Below are 23120 nucleotides of genomic sequence, written 5' to 3'. Positions count from 1 at the left end.
ATTTCAGCAACTTAGGCTTATTAAATAAGCTTATTTCAGCAACTTATGCTTATTAAATAGCATTATAAATAGGTTTATTTCAGCAACTTAGACTTATTAAATAGGCTTATTAAATAGGCTTAGTTCAGAAACTTAGGCTTATTAAATAGGCTTATTTCAGCAACTTAGGCTCATTAAATAGCCTTACTAAATAGGCTTATTTCAGCAACTTAGGCTTATTAAACAGGCTTATTTCAGCAACTTAGACTTATTAAATAGGCTTATTTCAGCAACTTATGCTTATTAAATATACTTATTTCAGCAACTTAGGCTTATTAAATAGCCTTATTTCAGCAACTTAGACTTATTAAATATATTTATTTCAGCAACTTATGTTTATTAAATAGGCTTATTTCAGCAACTTAGGCTTATTAAATAGCCTTATTTCAGCAACTTAGACTTATTAAATAGGCTTATTTCAGCAACTTAGGCTTATTAAATAGGCTCATTCAATACTTGTTAAATAGGCTTATTAAACAGGCTTATTAAATAGACTCATTAAATAGGCTCATTAAATAGGCTTATTAAATAGGCTTATTAATTAGGCTTATTAAATAGGCTTATTAAATAGACTTATTAAATAGGCTTATTAAATAGGCTCAATAAATAGGCTTATTAAATAGGCTCAATGAATAGGCTTATTAAATAGGCTCAATAAATAGGCTTATTAAATAGGCTCATTAAATACTTATTAAATAGGCTTAACAAATAGACTTATTAAATAGACTTATTAAATAGGCTTATTAAATAGGTTTATTAAATAGGCTTATTAAAAAGGCTTATTAAATAGACTTATTAAATAGGCTCATTAAATACTTATTAAATAGGTTTATTAAATAGTCGTATTAAATAGGCTTATTAAATAGGCTTATTAAATAGGCTTATTAAATAGACTTATTAAATAGCCTCATTAAATAGGCTTATTTTAGCAATTTAGGCTCATTAAATAGGCTTATTAAAATAGACTTATTAAATAGGCTCAATAAATAGGCTTATTAAATAGGCTTATTAAATAGACTTATTAAATAGGTTTATTAAATAGGCTCAATAAATAGGCTTTTTAAATAGGCTCAATAAATAGGCTTATTAAATAGGCTCAATAAATAGGCTTATTAAATAGGCTCAATAAATAGGCTTATTAAATAGGCTCATTAAATACTTATTAAATAGGCTTATTAAATAGACTTATTAAATAGACTTATTAAATAGGCTTATTAAATAGACTTATTAAATAGGCTTATTAAAAAGGCTTATTAAATATACTTATTAAATAGGCTCATTAAATACTTATTAAATATGTTTATTAAATAGGCGTATTAAATAGGCTTATTAAATAGGCTTATTAAATAGGCTTATTAAATAGACTTATTAAATAGCCTAATTAAATAGGCTTATTTTAGCAACGTAGGCTTATTAAATAGGTTTATTTCAGCAACTTAGACTTATTAAATAGCCTTATTAAATAGGCTTATTTCAGCAACTTAGGCTTATTAAATAAGCTTATTTCAGCAACTTATGCTTATTAAATAGCCTTATTAAACAGGTTTATTTCAGCAACTTAGGCTTATTAAATAGCATTTTAAATAGGTTTATTTCAGCAACTTAAACTTATTAAATAGGCTTATTAAATAGGCTTAGTTCAGAAACTTATGCTTATTTAATAGGCTTATTTCAGCAACTTAGGCTCATTAAATAGCCTTACTAAATAGGCTTATTTCAGCAACTTAGGCTTATTAAACAGGCTTATTTCAGCAACTTAAACTTATTAAATAGCCTTATTTCATCAACTTAGGCTTATTAAATAGGCTTATTCAGCAACTTAGGCTTATTAAATAGCCTTATTAAATAGGCTTATTTCAGCAACTTAGACTTATTAAATAGGTTTATTCAGCAACTTAGGCTTATTAAATAGGCTTATTCAGCAACTTAGGCTCATTAAATAGGCTTATTTCAGCAACTTAGGCTTATTAAATAGGCTCATTCAGCAACTTAGGCTTATTAAATAGGCTTATTTCAGCAACTTAGACTTATTAAATAGGCCTATTAAATAGGCTTATTAAATAGGCTTATTTCATCAACTTAGACTTATGAAATAGGCCTATTAAATAGGCTTGTTAAATAGGCTTATTAAATAGGCTTATTTCAGCAACTTAGGCTTATTAAATAGCCTAATTAAGTAGGCTTATTTCAGCAACTTTGGCTTATTAAATAGGCTTATTTCAGCAACTTAGACTTATTAAATAGCCTTATTTCAGCAAATTAGACTTATTAAATAGGCTTATTTCAGCAACTTATGCTTATTAAATATACTTATTTCAGCAACTTAGGCTTATTAAATAAGCTTATTTCAGCAACTTATGCTTATTAAATAGCCTTATTAAACAGGTTTATTTCAGCAACTTAGGCTTATTAAATAGCATTATAAATAGGTTTATTTCAGCAACTTAGGCTTATTAAATAGCCTAATTAAGTAGGCTTATTTCAGCAACTTTGGCTTATTAAATAGGCTTATTTCAGCAACTTAGACTTATTAAATAGCCTTATTTCAGCAAATTAGACTTATTAAATAGGCTTATTTCAGCAATTTATGCTTATTAAATATACTTATTTCAGCAACTTAGGCTTATTAAATAGGCTTATTTCAGCAACTTAGACTTATTAAATAGCCTTATTTCAGCAACTTAGGCTTATTAAATAGGCTTATTTCAGCAACTTAGGCTTATTAAATAGCCTTATTTCAGCAACTTAGACTTATTAAATAGGCTTATTTCAGCAACTTAGGCTTATTAAATAGGCTTATTCAGCAACTTAGGCTTATTAAATAGGCTTATTAAATAGGCTTATTTCAGCAACTTAGGCTTATTAAATAGGCTTATTCAGCAAATTAGGCTTATTAAATAGGCTCATTCAATACTTATTAAATAGGCTTATTAAACAGGCTTATTAAATAGGCTCAATAAATAGGCTTATTAAATAGGCTTATTAATTAGGCTTATTAAATAGGCTTATTAAATAGACTTATTAAATAGGCATATTAAATAGGCTCAATAAATAGGCTTATTAAATAGGCTTATTAAATAGGCTTATTAAATAGGCTTATTAAATAGGCTCAATAAATAGGCTTATTAAATAGGCTTATTAAATATGCTTATTAAATAGACTTATTAAATAGGCGTATTAAATAGGCTTATTAAATAGACTTATTAAATAGCCTCATTAAATAGGCTTATTTTAGCAACTTAGGCTTATAAAATAGGCTTATTTCATCAACTTATGCTTATAAAATAGCCTTATTAAACAGGTTTATTTCAGCAACTTAGGCTTATTAAATAGCATTTTTTAATATGTTTATTTCAGCAACTTAGACTTAATAAATATACCTTTTTAAATAGGCTTAGTTCAGAAACTTAGGCTTATTAAATAGGCTTATTTCAGCAACTTAGGCTCATTAAATAGCCTTATTAAATAGGCTTATTTCAGCAACTTAGGCTTATTAAATAGCCTTATTAAATAGGCTTATTTTAGCAACTTCGACTTATTAAAACGACTTATTAAATAGACATTTCAGCAACTTAGGCTCATCAAATATGCTTATGAAATATGCTTATTTCTGCAACTTAGACTTATTAGATAGGCCTATTAAATAGGCTTATTTCAGCAATTAGGCTTATTAAATAGGCTTATTTCAGCAACTTGGGCTTATTAAATAGGCTTATTTCAGCAACTTAGACTTATTAAATAGCCTTATTTCAGCAACTTACGCTTATTAAATAGGCTTATTTCAGCAACTTAGGCTTATTAAATAGCCTTATTAAGTAGGCTTATTTCAGCAACTTGGGCTTATTAAATAGGCTTATTTCAGCAACTTACGCTGATTAAAAAGGCTTATTTCAGCAACTTAGACTTATTAAATAGCCTTATTTCAGCAACTTAGACTTATTAAATAGGCTTATTTCAGCAACTTATGCTTATTAAATATACTTATTTCAGCAACTTAGGCTTATTAAATAGGCTTATTTCAGCAACTTAGACTTATTAAATAGCCTTATTTCAGCAACTTATGCTTATTAAATAGGTTTATTTCATCAACTTAGGCTTATTAAATAGCCTTATTTCAGCAACTTAGACTTATTAAATAGGCTTATTTCAGCAACTTAGGCTTATTAAATAGGCTCATTCAATACTTGTTAAATAGGCTTATTAAACAGGCTTATTAAATAGACTCATTAAATAGGCTCATTAAATAGGCTTATTAAATAGGCTTATTAATTAGGCTTATTAAATAGGCATATTAAATAGACTTATTAAATAGGCTTATTAAATAGGCTCAATAAATAGGCTTATTAAATAGGCTCAATGAATAGGCATATTAAATAGGCTCAATAAATAGGCTTATTAAATAGGCTCATTAAATACTTATTAAATAGGCTTAACAAATAGACTTATTAAATAGACTTATTAAATAGGCTTATTAAATAGGTTTATTAAATAGGCTTATTAAAAAGGCTTATTAAATAGACTTATTAAATAGGCTCATTAAATACTTATTAAATAGGTTTATTAAATAGGTATATTAAATAGGCTTATTAAATAGGCTTATTAAATAGGCTTATTAAATAGACTTATTAAATAGCCTCATTAAATAGGCTTATTTTAGCAACTTAGGCTTATTAAATAGGCTTATTTCAGCAACTTGGGCTTATTAAATAGCGTTATTTCAGCAACTTAGACTTATTAAATAGGCTTATTCAGCAACTTAGGCTTATTAAATAGCCTTATTAAATAGGCTTATTTCAGCAACTTAGGCTTATTAAATAGGCTTATTTCAGCAACTTAGGCTTATTAAATAGGCTTATTCAGCAACTTAGGCTTATTAAATAGGCTTATTTCAGCAACTTAGACTTATTAAATAGGCCTATTAAATAGGCTTATTAAAAAGACTTATTAAATAGGCTCATTAAATAGGCTTATTTTAGCAACTTAGGCTTATTAAATAGGTTTATTTCAGCAACTTAGACTTATTAAATAGCCTTTTTAAAAAGGCTTATTTCAGCAACTTAGGCTTATTAAATAAGCTTATTTCAGCAACTTATGCTTATTAAATAGCCTTATTAAACAGGTTTATTTCAGCAACTTAGGCTTTTTAAATAGCATTTTTAAATAGATTTATTTCAGCAACTTAGACTTATTAGATATACCTTTTTAAATAGGCTTAGTTCAGAAACTTAGGCTTATTAAATAGTCTTATTTCAGCAACTTAGGCTCATTAAATAGCCTTATTAAATAGGCTTATTCAGCAACTTAGTCTTATTAAATAGCCTTATTAAATAGGCTTATTTCAGCAACTTAGACTTATTAAATAGGCTTATTCAGCAACTTAGGCTTATTAAATAGCCTTATTAAATAGGCTTATTTCAGCAACTTAAGCTTATTAAATAGGCTTATTTCAGCAACTTAGGCTTATTAAATAGGCTTATTCAGCAACTTAGGCTTATTAAATAGGCTTATTTCAGCAACTTAGACTTATTAAATAGGCCTATTAAATAGGCTTATTAAATAGACTTATTAAATAGGCTCATTAAATACTTATTAAATAGGCTTATTAAATAGGCTTATTAAATAAGCTCAATAAATAGGCTTATTAAATAGGCTCAATAAATAGGCTTATTAAATAGGCTCAATAAATAGGCTTATTAAATAGGCTCAATAAATAGGCTTATTAAATAGGCTCATTAAATACTTATTAAATAGGCTTATTAAATAGACTTATTAAATAGACTTATTAAATAGGCTTATTAAATAGACTTATTAAATAGGCTTATTAAAAAGGCTTATTAAATAGGCTTATAAAATAGGCTTATTAAATAAACTTATTAAATAGCCTCATTAAATAGGCTTATTTTAGCAACTTAGGCTTATTAAATAGGTTTATTTCAGCAACTTAGACTTATTAAAGAGCCTTTTTAAATAGGCTTATTTCAGCAACTTAGGCGTATTAAATAAGCTTATTTCAGCAACTTATGCTTATTAAATAGCCCTATTAAACAGGTTTATTTCAGCAACTTAGGCTTATTAAATAGGCTTATTCAGCAACTTAGGCTTATTAAATAGGCTTATTAAATAGGCTTATTTCAGCAACTTAGGCTTATTAAATAGGCTTATTCAGCAACTTAGGCTTATTAAATAGGCTCATTCAATACTTATTAAATATGCTTATTAAACAGGCTTATTAAATAGACTCATTAAATAGGCGCAATAAATAGGCTTATTAAATAGGCTTATTAATTAGGCTTATTAAATAGGCTTATTAAATAGACTTATTAAATAGGCTTATTAAATAGGCTCAATAAATAGGCTTATTAAATAGGCTTATTAAATAGGCTTATTAAATAGGCTTATTAAATAGGCTCAATAAATAGGCTTATTAAATATGCTTATTAAATAGACGTATTAAATAGGCGTATTAAATAGGCCTATTAAATAGACTTATTAAATAGCCTCATTAAATAGGCTTATTTTAGCAACTTAGGCTTATTAAATAGGCTTATTTCAGCAACGTAGGCTTATAAAATAGGCTTATTTCATCAACTTATGCTTATTAAATAGCCTTATTAAACAGGTTTATTTCAGCAACTTAGGCTTATTAAATAGCATTTTTAAATATGTTTATTTCAGCAACTTAGACTTATTAAATATACTTTTTTAAATAGGCTTAGTTCAGAAACTTAGGCTTATTAAATAGGCTTATTTCAGCAACTTAGGCTCATTAAATAGCCTTTTAAATAGGCTTATTTCAGCAACTTAGGCTTTTTAAATAGCCTTATTAAATAGGCTTATTTTAGCAACTTAGACTTATTAAAACGACTTATTAAATAGACATTTCAGCAACTTAGGCTCATCTAATATGCTTATGAAATATGCTTATTTCTGCAACTTAGACTTATTAGATAGGCCTATTAAATAGGCTTATTTCAGCAACTTAGGCTTATTAAATAGGCTTATTTCAGCAACTTGGGCTTATTAAATAGGCTTATTTCAGCAACTTAGGCTTATTAAATAGCCTTATTAAGTAGTCTTATTTCAGCAACTTGGGCTTATTAAATAGGCTTATTTCAGCAACTTACGCTGATTAAAAAGGCTTATTTCAGCAACTTAGACTTATTAAATAGCTTTATTTCAGCAACTTAGACTTATTAAATAGGCTTATTTCAGCAACTTATGCTTATTAAATATACTTATTTCAGCAACTTAGGCTTATTAAATAGGCTTATTTCAGCAACTTAGACTTATTAAATAGGCCTATTAAATAGACTGATTAAATAGGCTCATTAAATACTTATTAAATAGGCTTATTAAATAGACTTATTAAATAGGCTCAATAAAGAGGCTTATTAAATAGGCTTATTAAATAGGCTTATTAAATAGGCTTATTAAATAGACTTATTAAATATCCTTATTAAATAGGCTTATTTCAGCAACTTGGCCTTATTAAATAAGCTTATTTCAGCAACTTACGCTGATTAAAAAGGCTTATTTCAGCAACTTAGACTTATTAAATAGCCTTATTTCAGCAACTTAGGCTTATTAAATAGGCTTATTTCAGCAACTTATGCTTATTAAATATACTTATTTCAGCAACTTAGGCTTATTAAATAGCCTTATTTCAGCAACTTAGACTTATTAAATAGCCTTATTTCAGCAACTTATGCTTATTAAATAGGCTTATTTCAGAAACTTAGGCTTATTAAATAGCCTTATTTCAGCAACTTAGACTTATTAAATAGGCTTATTTCAGCAACTTAGGCTTATTAAATAGGCTCATTCAATACTTATTAAATAGGCTTATTAAACAGGCTTATTAAATAGACTCATTAAATAGGATCATTAAATAGGCTTATTAAATAGGATTATTAATTAGGCTTATTAAATAGGCTTATTAAATAGACTTATTAAATAGGCTTATTAAATAGGCTCAATAAATAGGCTTATTAAATAGGCTCAATGAATAGGCTTATTAAATAGGCTCATTAAATAATTATTAAATAGGCTTAACATATAGACTTATTAAATAGACTTATTAAATAGGCTTATTAAATAGGTTTATTAAATAGGCGTATTAAAAAGGCTTATTAAATAGACTTATTAAATAGGCTCATTAAATACTTATTAAATAGGTTTATTAAATAGGCGTATTAAATAGGCTTTTTAAATAGGCTTATTAAATAGGCTTATTAAATAGACTTATTAAATAGCCTCATTAAATAGGCTTATTTTAGCAAATTAGGCGTATTAAATAGGCTTATTTCAGCAACTTAGACTTATTAAATAGCGTTATTTCAGCAACTTAGACTTATTAAATAGGCTTATTCAGCAACTTAGGCTTATTAAATAGCCTTATTAAATAGGCTTATTTCAGCAACTTAGGCTTATTAAATAGGCTTATTTCAGCAACTTAGGCTTATTAAATAGGCTTATTCAGCAACTTAGGCTTATTAAATAGGCTTATTTCAGCAACTTAGACTTATTAAATAGGCTTATTAAATAGACTTATTAAATAGGCTCATTAAATACTTATTAAATAGACTTATTAAATCGGCTTATTAAATAGGCTCAATAAATAGGCTTATTAAATAGGCTCAATAAATAGGCTTATTAAATAGGCTCAATAAATAGGCTTATTAAATAGGCTCAATAAATAGGCTTATTAAATAGGCTCATTAAATATTTATTAAATAGGCTTATTAAATAGACTTATTAAATAGACTTATTAAATAGGCTTATTAAATCGACTTATTAAATAGGCTTATTAAAAAGGCTTATTAAATAGACTTATTAAATAGGCTCATTAAATACTTATTAAATATGTTTATTAAATAGGCGTATTAAATAGGCTTATTAAATAGGCTTATTAAATAGGCTTATTAAATAGGCTTATTAAAAAGACTTATTAAATAGCCTCATTAAATAGGCTTATTTTATCAACTTAGGCTTATTAAATAGGTTTATTTCAGCAACTTAGACTTATTAAATAGCCTTTTTAAAAAGGCTTACTTCAGCAACGTAGGCTTATTAAATAAGCTTATTTCAGCAACTTATGCTTATTAAATAGCCCTATTAAACAGGTTTATTTCAGCAAACTTAGGCTTATTAAATAGCATTTTTAAATAGATTTATTTCAGCAACTTAGACTTATTAGATATACCTTTTTAAATAGGCTTAGTTCAGAAACTTAGGCTTATTAAATAGTCTTATTTCAGCAACTTAGGCTTATTAAATAGCCTTATTAAATAGGCTTATTTCAGCAACTTAGGCTTATTAAATAGGCTTATTTCAGCAACTTAGGCTTATTAAATAGGCTTATTCAGCAACTTAGGCTTATTAAATAGGCTTATTTCAGCAACTTAGACTTATTAAATAGGCCTATTAAATAGGCTTATTAAATAGACTTATTAAATAGGCTCATTAAATACTTATTAAATAGGCTTATTAAATAGGCATATTAAATAGACTTATTAAATAAGCTCAATAAATAGGCTTATTAAAGAGGCTTATTAAATAGGCTCAATAAATAGGCTTATTAAACAGGCTCATTAAATACTTATTAAATAGACTTATTAAATCGGCTTATTAAATAGGCTCAATAAATAGGCTTATTAAATAGGCTCAATAAATAGGCTTATTAAATAGGCTCAATAAATAGGCTTATTAAATAGGCTCAATAAATAGGCTTATAAAATAGGCTCATTAAATACTTATTAAATAGGCTTATTAAATAGACTTATTAAATAGACTTATTAAATAGGCTTATTAAATAGACTTATTAAATAGGCTTATTAAAAAGGCTTATTAAATAGACTTATTAAATAGGCTCATTAAATACTTATTAAATATGTTTATTAAATAGGCGTATTAAATAGGCTTATTAAATAGGCTTATTAAATAGGCTTATAAAATAGGCTTATTAAATAGACGTATTAAATAGCCTCATTAAATAGGCTTATTTTAGCAACTTAGGCTTATTAAATAGGTTTATTTCAGCAACTTAGACTTATTAAAGAGCCTTTTTAAATAGGCTTATTTCAGCAACTTAGGCTCATTAAATAAGCTTATTTCAGCAACTTATGCTTATTAAATAGCCTTATTAAACAGGTTTATTTCAGCAACTTAGGCTTATTAAATAGCATTTTTAAATAGATTTATTTCAGCAACTTAGACTTATTAAATATACCTTTTTAAATAGGCTTAGTTCAGAAACTTAGGCTTATTAAATAGTCTTATTTCAGCAACTTAGGCTCATTAAATAGCCTTATTAAATAGGCTTATTCAGCAACTTAGGCTTATTAAATAGCCTTATTAAATAGGCTTATTTCAGCAACTTAGACTTATTAAATAGGTTTATTCAGCAACTTAGGCTTATTAAATAGGCTTATTCAGCAACTTAGGCTTATTAAATAGGCTTATTTCAGCAACTTAGGCTTATTAAATAGGCTCATTCAGAAACTTAGGCTTATTAAATAGGCGTATTTCAGCAACTTAGACTTATTAAATAGGCATATTAAATAGGCTTATTAAAAAGGCTTATTTCAGCAACTTAGACTTATTAAATAGGCCTATTAAATAGGCTTATTGAATAGACTTATTAAATAGGCTCATTAAATACTTATTAAATAGGCTTATTAAATAGACTTATTAAATAGGCTCAATAAATAGGCTTATTAAATAGGCTTATTAAATAGGCTCAGTAAATAGGCGTATTAAATAGGCGTATTTAATAGGCTTATTAAATAGACTTATTAAATAGGCAAAATTAAATCGGCTCAATAAATAGGCTTATTAAATAGGCTCAATAAATAGGCTTATTAAATAGGCTCAATAAATAGGCTTATTAAATAGGCTCAATAAATAGGCTTATTAAATAGGCTCATTAAATACTTATTAAATAGGCTTATTAAATAGACTTATTAAATAGACTTATTAAATAGGCTTATTAAATAGGCTTATTAAATAGTCTTATTAAATAGACTTATTAAATAGCCTCATTAAATAGGCTTATTTTAGCAACTTAGGCTTATTAAATAGGTTTATTTCAGCAACTTAGACTTATTAAATAGCCTTATTAAATATGCTTATTTCAGCAACTTAGGCTTATTAAATAAGCTTATTTCAGCAACTTATGCTTATTAAATAGCCTTATTAAACAGGTTTATTTCAGCAACTTAGGCTTATTAAATAGCATTTTTAAATAGGTTTATTTCAGCAACTTAGACTTACTAAATATACCTTTTTAAATAGGCTTAGTTTAGAAACTTAGGCTTATTAAATAGGCTTATTTCAGCAACTTAGGCTCATTAAATAGCCTTATTAAATAGGCTTATTTCAGCAACTTAGGCTTATTAAATAGGCTTATTTCAGCAACTTAAACTTATTAAATAGCCTTATTTCAGCAACTTAGGCTTATTAAGTAGCCTTATTTCAGCAACTTAGACTTATTAAATAGCCTTATTCAGCAACTTAGGCTTATTAAATAGCCTTATTAAATAGGCTTATTTCAGCAACTTAGACTTATTAAATAGGTTTATTCAGCAACTTAGGCTTATTAAAAAGGCTTATTCAGCAACTTAGGCTTATTAAATAGCCTTATTTCAGCAACTTTGGCTTATTAAATAGGCTCATTCAGCAACTTTGGCTTATTAAATAGGCTTATTTCAGCAACTTAGACTTATTAAATAGACTATTAAATAGGCTTATTAAATAGGCTTATTTCAGCAACTTAGACTTATTAAATAGGCCTATTAAATAGGCTTATTAAATAGGCTTATTAAATAGGCTTACTAAATAGGCTTATTTCAGCAACTTAGGCTTATTACATAGGCTTATTTCAACAACTTAGACTTATTGAATAGCCTTATTTCAGCAAATTATGCTTATTAAATAGGATTATTTCAGCAACTTAGGCTTATTAAATAACCTAATTAAGTAGGTTTATTTCAGCAACTTGGGCTTATTAAATAGGCATATTTCAGCAACTTACGCTGATTAAAAAGGCTTATTTCAGCAACTTAGGCTTATTAAATAGGCTTGTTCAGCAACTTAGGCTTATTAAATAGGCTTATTTCAGCAACTTAGGCTTATTAAATAGGCTCATTCAGAAACTTAGGTTTATTAAATAGGCTCATTAAATACTAACTAAATTGGCTTATTAAATAGACTTATTAAATAGACTTATTAAATAGGCTTATTAAATAGACTTATTAAATAGGCTTATTAAAAGGCTTATTAAATAGACTTATTAAATAGGCTCATTAAATACTTATTAAATATGTTTATTAAATAGGCGTATTAAATAGGCTTATTAAATAGGCTTATTAAATAGGCTTATTAAATAGTCTTATTAAATAGACTTATTAAATAGCCTCATTAAATAGACTTATTTTAGCAACTTAGGCTTATTAAATAGGTTTATTTCAGCAACTTAGACTTATTAAATAGCCTTATTAAATAGGCTTATTTCAGCAACTTAGGCTTATTAAATAAGCTTATTTCAGCAACTTATGCTTATTAAATAGCCTTATTAAACAGGTTTATTTCAGCAACTTAGGCTTATTAAATAGCATTTTTAAATAGGTTTATTTCAGCAACTTAGACTTATTAAATATACCTTTTTAAATAGCCTTAGTTCAGAAACTTAGGCTTATTAAATAGGCTTATTTCAGCAACTTAGGCTCATTAAATAGCCTTATTAAATAGCCTTATTTCAGCAACTTAGGCTTATTAAATAGCCTTATTTCAGCAACTTAGACTTATTAAATAGGTTTATTCAGCAACTTAGGCATATTAAATAGGCTTATTCAGCAACTTAGGCTTATTAAATAGGCTTATTTCAGCAACTTAGGCATATTAAATAGGCTTATTTCAGCAACTTAGACTTATTAAATAGGCCTATTAAAAAGGCTTATTAAATAGGCTTATTTCAGCAACTTAGACTTATTAAATAGGCCTATTAAATAGGCTTATTAAATAGGCTTATTTCGGCAACTTAGACTTATTAAATAGGCCTATTAAATAGGCTTATTAAATAGGCTTATTAAATAGGCTTATTTCAGCAACTTAGGCTTATTAAACAGGCTTATTAAATAGGCTAATTTCAGCAACTTAGGCTTATTAAATAGGCTTATTTCAGCAACTTAGACTTATTAAATAGCCTTATTTCAGCAACTTACACTTATTAAATAGGCTTATTTCAGCAACTTAGGCTTATTAAATAGCCTAATTAAGTAGGCTTATTTCAGCAACTTGGGCTTATTAAATAGGCTTATTTCAGCAACTTACGCTGATTAGAAAGGCTTATTTCAGCAACTTAGGCTTATTAAATAGCATTTTTAAATAGATCTATTTCAGCAACTTAGACTTATTAGATATACCTTTTTAAATAGGCTTAGTTCAGAAACTTAGGCTTATTAAATAGTCTTATTTCAGCAACTTAGGCTTATTAAATAGCCTTATTAAATAGGCTTATTTCAGCAACTTAGACTTATTAAATAGGCTTATTCAGCAACTTAGGCTTATTAAATAGCATTATTAAATAGGCTTATTTCAGCAACTTAGGCTTATTAAATAGGCTTATTTCAGCAACTTAGGCTTATTAAATAGGCTTATTCAGCAACTTAGGCTTATTAAATAGGCTTATTTCAGCAACTTAGACTTATTAAATAGGCCTATTAAATAGGCTTATTAAATAGACTTATTAAATAGGCTCATTAAATACTTATTAAATAGACTTATTAAATAGGCTTATTAAATAGACTTATTAAATAAGCTAAATAAATAGGCTTATTAAAGAGGCTTATTAAATAGGCTCAATAAATAGGCTTATTAAACAGGCTCATTAAATACTTATTAAATAGACATTAAATCGGCTTATTAAATAGGCTCAATAAATAGGCTTATTAAATAGGCTCAATAAATAGGCTTATTAAATAGGCTCAATAAATAGGCTTATTAAATAGGCTCAATAAATAGGCTTATTAAATAGGCTCATTAAATACTTATTAAATAGGCTTTTTAAATAGACTTATTAAATAGACTTATTAAATAGGCTTATTAAATAGACTTATTAAATAGGCTTATTAAAAAGGCTTATTAAATAGACTTATTAAATAGGCTCATTAAATACTTATTAAATATGTTTATTAAATAGGCGTATTAAATAGGCTTATTAAATAGGCTTATTAAATAGGCTTATAAAATAGGCTTATTAAATAGACGTATTAAATAGCCTCATTAAATAGGCTTATTTTAACAACTTAGGCTTATTAAATAGGTTTATTTCAGCAACTTAGACTTATTAAAGAGCCTTTTTAAATAGGCTTATTTCAGCAACTTAGGCTCATTAAATAAGCTTATTTCAGCAACTTATGCTTATTAAATAGCCTTATTAAACAGGTTTATTTCAGCAACTTAGGCTTATTAAATAGCATTTTTAAATAGATTTATTTCAGCAACTTAGACTTATTAAATATACCTTTTTAAATAGGCTTAGTTCAGAAACTTAGGCTTATTAAATAGTCTTATTTCAGCAACTTAGGCTTATTAAATAGCCTTATTAAATAGGCTTATTCAGCAACTTAGGCTTATTAAATAGCCTTATTAAATAGGCTTATTTCAGCAACTTAGACTTATTAAATAGATTTATTCAGCAACTTAGGCTTATTAAATAGGCTTATTCAGCAACTTAGGCTTATTAAATAGGCTTATTTCAGCAACTTAGGCTTATTAAATAGGCTCATTCAGAAACTTAGGCTTATTAAATAGGCGTATTTCAGCAACTTAGACTTATTAAATAGGCATATTAAATAGGCTTATTATATAGGCTTATTTCAGCAACTTAGACTTATTAAATAGGCCTATTAAATAGGCTTATTGAATAGACTTATTAAATAGGCTCATTAAATACTTATTAAATAGGCTTATTAAATAGACTTATTAAATAGGCTCAATAAATAGGCTTATTAAATAGGCTTATTAAATAGGCTCAGTAAATAGGCGTATTAAATAGGCTTATTTAATAGGCTTATTAAATAGACTTATTAAATAGGCTTATTAAATAGGCTCAATAAATAGGCTTATTAAATAGGTTCAATAAATAGGCTTATTAAATAGGCTCAATAAATAGGCTTATTAAATAGGCTCAATAAATAGGCTTATTAAATAGGCTCATTAAATACTTATTAAATAGGCTTATTAAATAGCCTTATTAAATAGGCTTATTTCAGCAACTTAGGCTTATTAAATAGGCTTATTTCAGCAACTTAGGCTTATTAAATAGGCTTATTCAGCAACTTAGGCTTATTAAATAGGCTTATTTCAGCAACTTAGACTTATTAAATAGGCCTATTAAATAGGCTTATTAAATAGACTTATTAAATAGGCTCATTAAATACTTATTAAATAGGCTTATTAAATAGGCTTATTAAATAGACTTATTAAATAAGCTAAATAAATAGGCTTATTAAAGAGGCTTATTAAATAGGCTCAATAAATAGGCTTATTAAACAGGCTCATTAAATACTTATTAAATAGACTTATTAAATCAGCTTATTAAATAAGCTCAATAAATAGGCTTATTAAATAGGCTCAATAAATAGGCTTATTAAATAGGCTCAATAAATAGGCTTATTAAATAGGCTCAATAAATAGGCTTATTAAATAGGCTCATTAAATACTTATTAAATAGGCTTATTAAATAGACTTATTAAATAGACTTATTAAATAGGCTTATTAAATAGACTTATTAAATAGGCTTATTAAAAAGGCTTATTAAATAGACTTATTAAATAGGCTAATTAAATACTTATTAAATATGTTTATTAAATAGGCGTATTAAATAGGCGTATTAAATAGGCTTATTAAATAGGCTTATAAAATAGGCTTATTAAATAGACGTATTAAATAGCCTCATTAAATAGGCTTATTTTAGCAACTTAGGCTTATTAAATAGGTTTATTTCAGCAACTTAGACTTATTAAAGAGCCTTTTTAAATAGGCTTATTTCAGCAACTTAGGCTCATTAAATAAGCTTATTTCAGCAACTTATGCTTATTAAATAGCCTTATTAAACAGGTTTATTTCAGCAACTTAGGCTTATTAAATAGCATTTTTAAATAGATTTATTTCAGCAACTTAGACTTATTAAATATACCTTTTAAATAGGCTTAGTTCAGAAACTTAGGCTTATTAAATAGTCTTATTTCAGCAACTTAGGCTCATTAAATAGCCTTATTAAATAGCCTTATTCAGCAACTTAGGCTTATTAAATAGCCTTATTAAATAGGCTTATTTCAGCAACTTAGACTTATTAAATAGGTTTATTCAGCAACTTAGGCTTATTAAATAGGCTTATTCAGCAACTTAGGCTTATTAAATAGGCTTATTTCAGCAACTTAGGCTTATTAAATAGGCTCATTCAGAAACTTAGGCTTATTAAATAGGCGTATTTCAGCAACTTAGACTTATTAAATAGGCATATTAAATAGGCTTATTAAATAGGCTTATTTCAGCAACTTAGACTTATTAAATAGGCCTATTAAATAGGCTTATTGAATAGACTTATTAAATAGGCTCATTAAATACTTTTTAAATAGGCTTATTAAATAGACTTATTAAATAGGCTCAATAAATAGGCTTATTAAATAGGCTTATTAAATAGGCTCAGTAAATAGGCGTATTAAATAGGCTTATTTAATAGGCTTATTAAATAGACTTATTAAATAGGCTTATTAAATAGGCTCAATAAATAGGCTTATTAAATAGGTTCAATAAATAGGCTTATTAAATAGGCTCAATAAATAGGCTTATTAAATAGGCTCAATAAATAGGCTTATTAAATAGGCTCATTAAATACTTATTAAATAGGCTTATTAAATAGCCTTATTAAATAGGCTTATTTCAGCAACTTAGGCTTATTAAATAGGCTTATTTCAGCAACTTAGGCTTATTAAATAGGCTTATTCAGCAACTTAGGCTTATTAAATAGGCTTATTTCAGCAACTTAGACTTATTAAATAGGCCTATTAAATAGGCTTATTAAATAGACTTATTAAATAGGCTCATTAAATACTTATTAAATAGGCTTATTAAATAGGCTTATTAAATAGACTTATTAAATAAGCTAAATAAATAGGCTTATTAAAGAGGCTTATTAAATAGGCTCAATAAATAGGCTTATTAAACAGGCTCATTAAATACTTATTAAATAGACTTATTAAATCGGCTTATTAAATAAGCTCAATAAATAGGCTTATTAAATAGGCTCAATAAATAGGCTTATTAAATAGGCTCAATAAATAGGCTTATTAAATAGGCTCAATAAATAGGCTTATTAAATAGGCTCATTAAATACTTATTAAATAGGCTTATTAAATAGACTTATTAAATAGACTTATTAAATAGGCTTATTAAATAGACTTATTAAATAGGCTTATTAAAAAGGCTTATTAAATAGACTTATTAAATAGGCTAATTAAATACTTATTAAATATGTTTATTAAATAGGCGTATTAAATAGGCTTATTAAATAGGCTTATTAAATAGGCTTATAAAATAGGCTTATTAAATAGACGTATTAAATAGCCTCATTAAATAGGCTTATTTTAGCAACTTAGGCTTATTAAATAGGTTTATTTCAGCAACTTAGACTTATTAAAGAGCCTTTTTAAATAGGCTTATTTCAGCAACTTAGGCTCATTAAATAAGCTTATTTCAGCAACTTATGCTTATTAAATAGCCTTATTAAACAGGTTTATTTCAGCAACTTAGGCTTATTAAATAGCATTTTTAAATAGATTTATTTCAGCAACTTAGACTTATTAAATATACCTTTTTAAATAGGCTTAGTTCAGAAACTTAGGCTTATTAAATAGTCTTATTTCAGCAACTTAGGCTCATTAAATAGCCTTATTAAATAGGCTTATTCAGCAACTTAGGCTTATTAAATAGCCTTATTAAATAGGCTTATTTCAGCAACTTAGACTTATTAAATAGGTTTATTCAGCAACTTAGGCTTATTAAATAGGCTTATTCAGCAACTTAGGCTTATTAAATAGGCTTATTTCAGCAACTTAGGCTTATTAAATAGGCTCATTCAGAAACTTAGGCTTATTAAATAGGCGTATTTCAGCAACTTAGACTTATTAAATAGGCATATTAAATAGGCTTATTAAATAGGCTTATTTCAGCAACTTAGACTTATTAAATAGGCCTATTAAATAGGCTTATTGAATAGACTTATTAAATAGGCTCATTAAATACTTTTTAAATAGGCTTATTAAATAGACTTATTAAATAGGCTCAATAAATAGGCTTATTAAATAGGCTTATTAAATAGGCTCAGTAAATAGGCGTATTAAATAGGCTTATTTAATAGGCTTATTAAATAGACTTATTAAATAGGCTTATTAAATAGGCTCAATAAATAGGCTTATTAAATAGGCTCAATAAATAGGCTTATTAAATAGGCTCAATAAATAGGCTTATTAAATAGGCTCAATAAATAGGCTTATTAAATAGGCTCATTAAATACTTATTAAATAGGCTTATTAAATAGACTTATTAAATAGACTTATTAAATAGGCTTATTAAATAGACTTATTAAATAGGCTTATTAAAAAGGCTTATTAAATAGACTTATTAAATAGGCTCATTAAATACTTATTAAATATGTTTATTAAATAGGCGTATTAAATAGGCTTATTAAATAGGCTTATTAAATAGGCTTATTAAATAGTCTTATTAAATAGACTTATTAAATAGCCTCATTAAATAGGCTTATTTTAGCAACTTAGGCTTATTAAATAGGTTTATTTCAGCAACTTAGACTTATTAAATAGCCTTATTAAATAGGCTTATTTCAGCAACTTAGGCTTATTAAATAAGCTTATTTCAGCAACTTATGCTTATTAAATAGCCTTATTAAACAGGTTTATTTCAGCAACTTAGGCTTATTAAATAGCATTTTTAAATAGGTTTATTTCAGCAACTTAGACTTACTAAATATACCTTTTTAAATAGGCTTAGTTTAGAAACTTAGGCTTATTAAATAGGCTTATTTCAGCAACTTAGGCTCATTAAATAGCCTTATTAAATAGGCTTATTTCAGCAACTTAGGCTTATTAAATAGGCTTATTTCAGCAACTTAAACTTATTAAATAGCCTTATTTCAGCAACTTAGGCTTATTAAGTAGCCTTATTTCAGCAACTTAGACTTATTAAATAGGCTTATTCAGCAACTTAGGCTTATTAAATAGCCTTATTAAATAGGCTTATTTCAGCAACTTAGACTTATTAAATAGGTTTATTCAGCAACTTAGGCTTATTAAATAGGCTTATTCAGCAACTTAGGCTTATTAAATAGGCTTATTTCAGCAACTTTGGCTTATTAAATAGGCTTATTTCAGCAACTTAGACTTATTAAATAGACTATTAAATAGGCTTATTAAAAAGGCTTATTTCAGCAACTTAGACTTATTAAATAGGCCTATTAAATAGGCTTATTAAATAGGCTTATTAAATAGGCTTACTAAATAGGCTTATTTCAGCAACTTAGGCTTATTACATAGGCTTATTTCAACAACTTAGACTTATTGAATAGCCTTATTTCAGCAAATTACGCTTATTAAATAGGATTATTTCAGCAACTTAGGCTTATTAAATAACCTAATTAAGTAGGTTTATTTCAGCAACTTGGGCTTATTAAATAGGCTTATTTCAGCATCTTACGCTGATTAAAAAGGCTTATTTCAGCAACTTAGGCTTATTAAATAGGCTCATTCAGAAACTTAGGCTTATTAAATAGGCTTATTAAACAGGCTTATTAAATAGACTTATTAAATAGGCTCAATAAATAGGCTTATTAAATAGGCTCATTAAATCGGCTTAATAAATAGGCTTATTAAATATGTTTTTTTAAATAGGCTTATTAAATAGGCTTATTAAATAAACTTATTAAATAGGCTCATTAAATAGGCTTATTAAATAGGCGTATTAAATAGGCTCAATAAATAGGCTTAATAAATAGGCTCATTGAATACTCTTTAAATAGGCTTATTAAATAGACTTATTAAATAGACTTATTAAATAGGCTTATTAAATAGGCTTATTAAATAGGCTTATTAAATAGCCTCATTAAATAGGCTTATTTTAGCAACTTAGGCTTTTTAAATAGGCTTATTTCAGCAACTTAGACTTATTAAATAGGCTTATTTCAGCAACTTACGCTGATTAAATAGGCTCATTTCAGCAACTTAGGCTTATTAAATAGGCTTATTAAATAGGCTTATTTCAGCAACTCAGGAGTATTAAATAGGCTTATTCAGCAACTTAGGCTTATTAAATAGGCTTATTAAATAGGCTTATTTCAGCAACTCAGGCTTATTAAATAGGCTTAATCAGCAACTTAGGCTTATTAAATAGGCTCATTAAATACTTATTAAATAGGCTCAATAAATAGGCTTATTAAATAGGCTCATTAAATATGCTTAATAAATAGGCTTATTAAATAGGCTTATTAAATAGGCTTATTAAATAGGCTTATTAAATAGACTTATTGAATAGGCTTATTAAATAGGCTTATTAAATAGGCTTAATAAATAGGTTTATTAAATAGGCTCAATAAATAGGCTTATTAAATAGGCTCATTAAATACTTATTAAATAGGCGTATTAAATAGACTTATTAAATAGACTTATTAAATAGGCATATTAAATAGGCTTATTAAATAGGCTTATTAAATAGGCTTATTAAATAGACTTATTAAATAGCCTCATTAAATAGGCTTATTTTAGCAACTTATGCCTTTTAAATAGGCTTATTTCAGCAACTTAGACTTATTAAATAGCCTTATTTTAGCAACTTAGGCTTATTAAAAAGGCTCATTTCAGCAACTTAGGCTTATTAAATAGCCTTATTTCAGCAACGTAGACTTATTAAATAGGCTTATTCAGCAACTTAGGCTTATTAAATAGCCTTATTAAATAGGCTTATTATAACAACTTAGGCTTATTAAATAGGCTTATTTCAGCAACTTAGACTTATTAAAAAGCCTTATTTCAGCAACTTAGGCTTATGAAATAGGCTTATTTCAGCAACTTAGGCATATTAAACAGACTTATTAAATAGGCTTATTTCAGCAACTTGGGCTTATTAAATAGGCTTATTTCAGCAACTTAGACTTATTAAATAGGCTTATTAAATAGGCTTATTAAATAGACTTATTAAATAGGCGTATGAAATAGGCTTATTAAATAGGCGTATTAAATAGGCTTATTAAATAGTCTTGTTAAATGGACTTATTAAATAGCCCTATTAAATAGGCTTATTTTAGCAACTTAGGCTTATTAAATAGGTTTATTTCAGCAACTTAGACTTATTAAATAGCCTTATTTCAGCAACTTACGCTTATTAAATAGGCTTATTTCAGCAACTTATGCTTATTACATAGCCTTATTAAATAGGCTTATTTCAGCAACTTGGGCTTATTAAATAAGCTTATTTCAGCAACTTAGGCTTAATAAAAATAGGCTTATTCAGCAACTTAGGCTTATTAAATAGGCTTATTAAATAGACTTATTTCAGCAACTTAGGCTTATTAAATAGGCTTATTCAGCAACTTAGGCTTATTAAATAGGCTCATTAAATACTTATTAAATAGGCTTATTAAACAGGCTTATTAAATAGACTTATTAAATAGGCTCAATAAATAGGCTTATTAAATAGGCTCATTAAATCGGCCTAATAAATAGGCTTATTAAATAGGCTCAATAAATAGGCTTATTAAATAGGCTCATTAAATACTTATTAAATAGGCGTATTAAATAGACTTATTAAATATACTTATTGAATAGGCATATTAAATAGGCTTATTAAATAGGCTTATTAAATAGGCTTATTAAATAGACTTATTAAATAGCCTCATTAAATAGGCTTATTTTAGCAACTTAGGCTTATTAAAAAGGCTCATTTCAGCAACTTAGGCTTATTAAATAGCCTTATTTCAGCAACGTAGACGTATTAAATATTCTTATTCAGCAACTTAGGTTTATTAAATAGCCTTATTAAATAGGCTTATGTTAGCAACTTAGGCTTATTAAATAGGCTTACTTCAGCAACTTAGGCTTATGAAATAGGCTTATTTCAGCAACTTAGGCTTATTAAACAGCCTTATTAAATAGGCTTATTTCAGCAACTTGGGCTTCTTAAATAGGCTTATTTCAGCAACTTAGACTTATTAAATAGGCTTATTAAATAGGCTTATTAAATAGACTTATTAAATAGGCGTATGAAATGGGCTCAATAAATAGGCTTATTAAATAGGCTCAATAAATAGGCTTATTAAATAGGCTCAATAAATAGGCTCATTAAATAGGCTCAATAAATAGGCTTATTAAATAGGCTCATTAAATACTTATTAAATAGGCTAATTAATTAGACTTATTAAATAGACTTATTGAATAGGCTTATTAAATAGACTTATTAAATAGGCTTATTAAAAAGGCTTATTAAATAGACTTATTAAATAGGCTCATTAAATATTTATTAAATAGGTTTGTTAAATAGGAATATTAAATAGGCTCATTAAATAGGCTTATTAAATACGCTTATTAAATAGGCTTATTAAATAGACTTATTAAATAGCCTCATTAAATAGGCTTATTTTAGCAACTTAGGCGGATTAAATAGGCTTAATTCAGCAACTTATGCTTATTAAATAGCCTTATTATATAGGCTTATTTCAGCAACTTAGGCTTATTAAATAAGCTTATTTCAGCAACTTAGACTTATTAAATAGGCCTGTGAAATAGGCTTATTAAATAGACTTATTAAATAGGCTCATTAAATACTTATTACATAGGCTTATTAAATAGGCTTATTAAATAGACCTATTAAATAGGCTCAATAAATAGGCTTATTAAATAGGCTTATTAAATAGGCTTATTAAATAGGCTTATTAAATAGGCTTATTAAATAGGCTTATTAAATAGGCTCAATAAATAGGCTTATTGAATCGGCTCATTAAATACTTATTAAAT

Source organism: Petromyzon marinus, unplaced genomic scaffold (genome assembly GCF_048934315.1).
Source record: "Petromyzon marinus isolate PM22_M1 ecotype Great Lakes invasive population unplaced genomic scaffold, UKy_Petmar_22M1.pri1.0 PM_G_Scaffold_2, whole genome shotgun sequence".
In the NCBI taxonomy this organism is placed as follows: domain Eukaryota; kingdom Metazoa; phylum Chordata; class Hyperoartia; order Petromyzontiformes; family Petromyzontidae; genus Petromyzon; species Petromyzon marinus.
The sequence above is the reverse complement of the archived record's forward strand: the minus strand, read 5'-3'. Positions refer to the sequence as shown.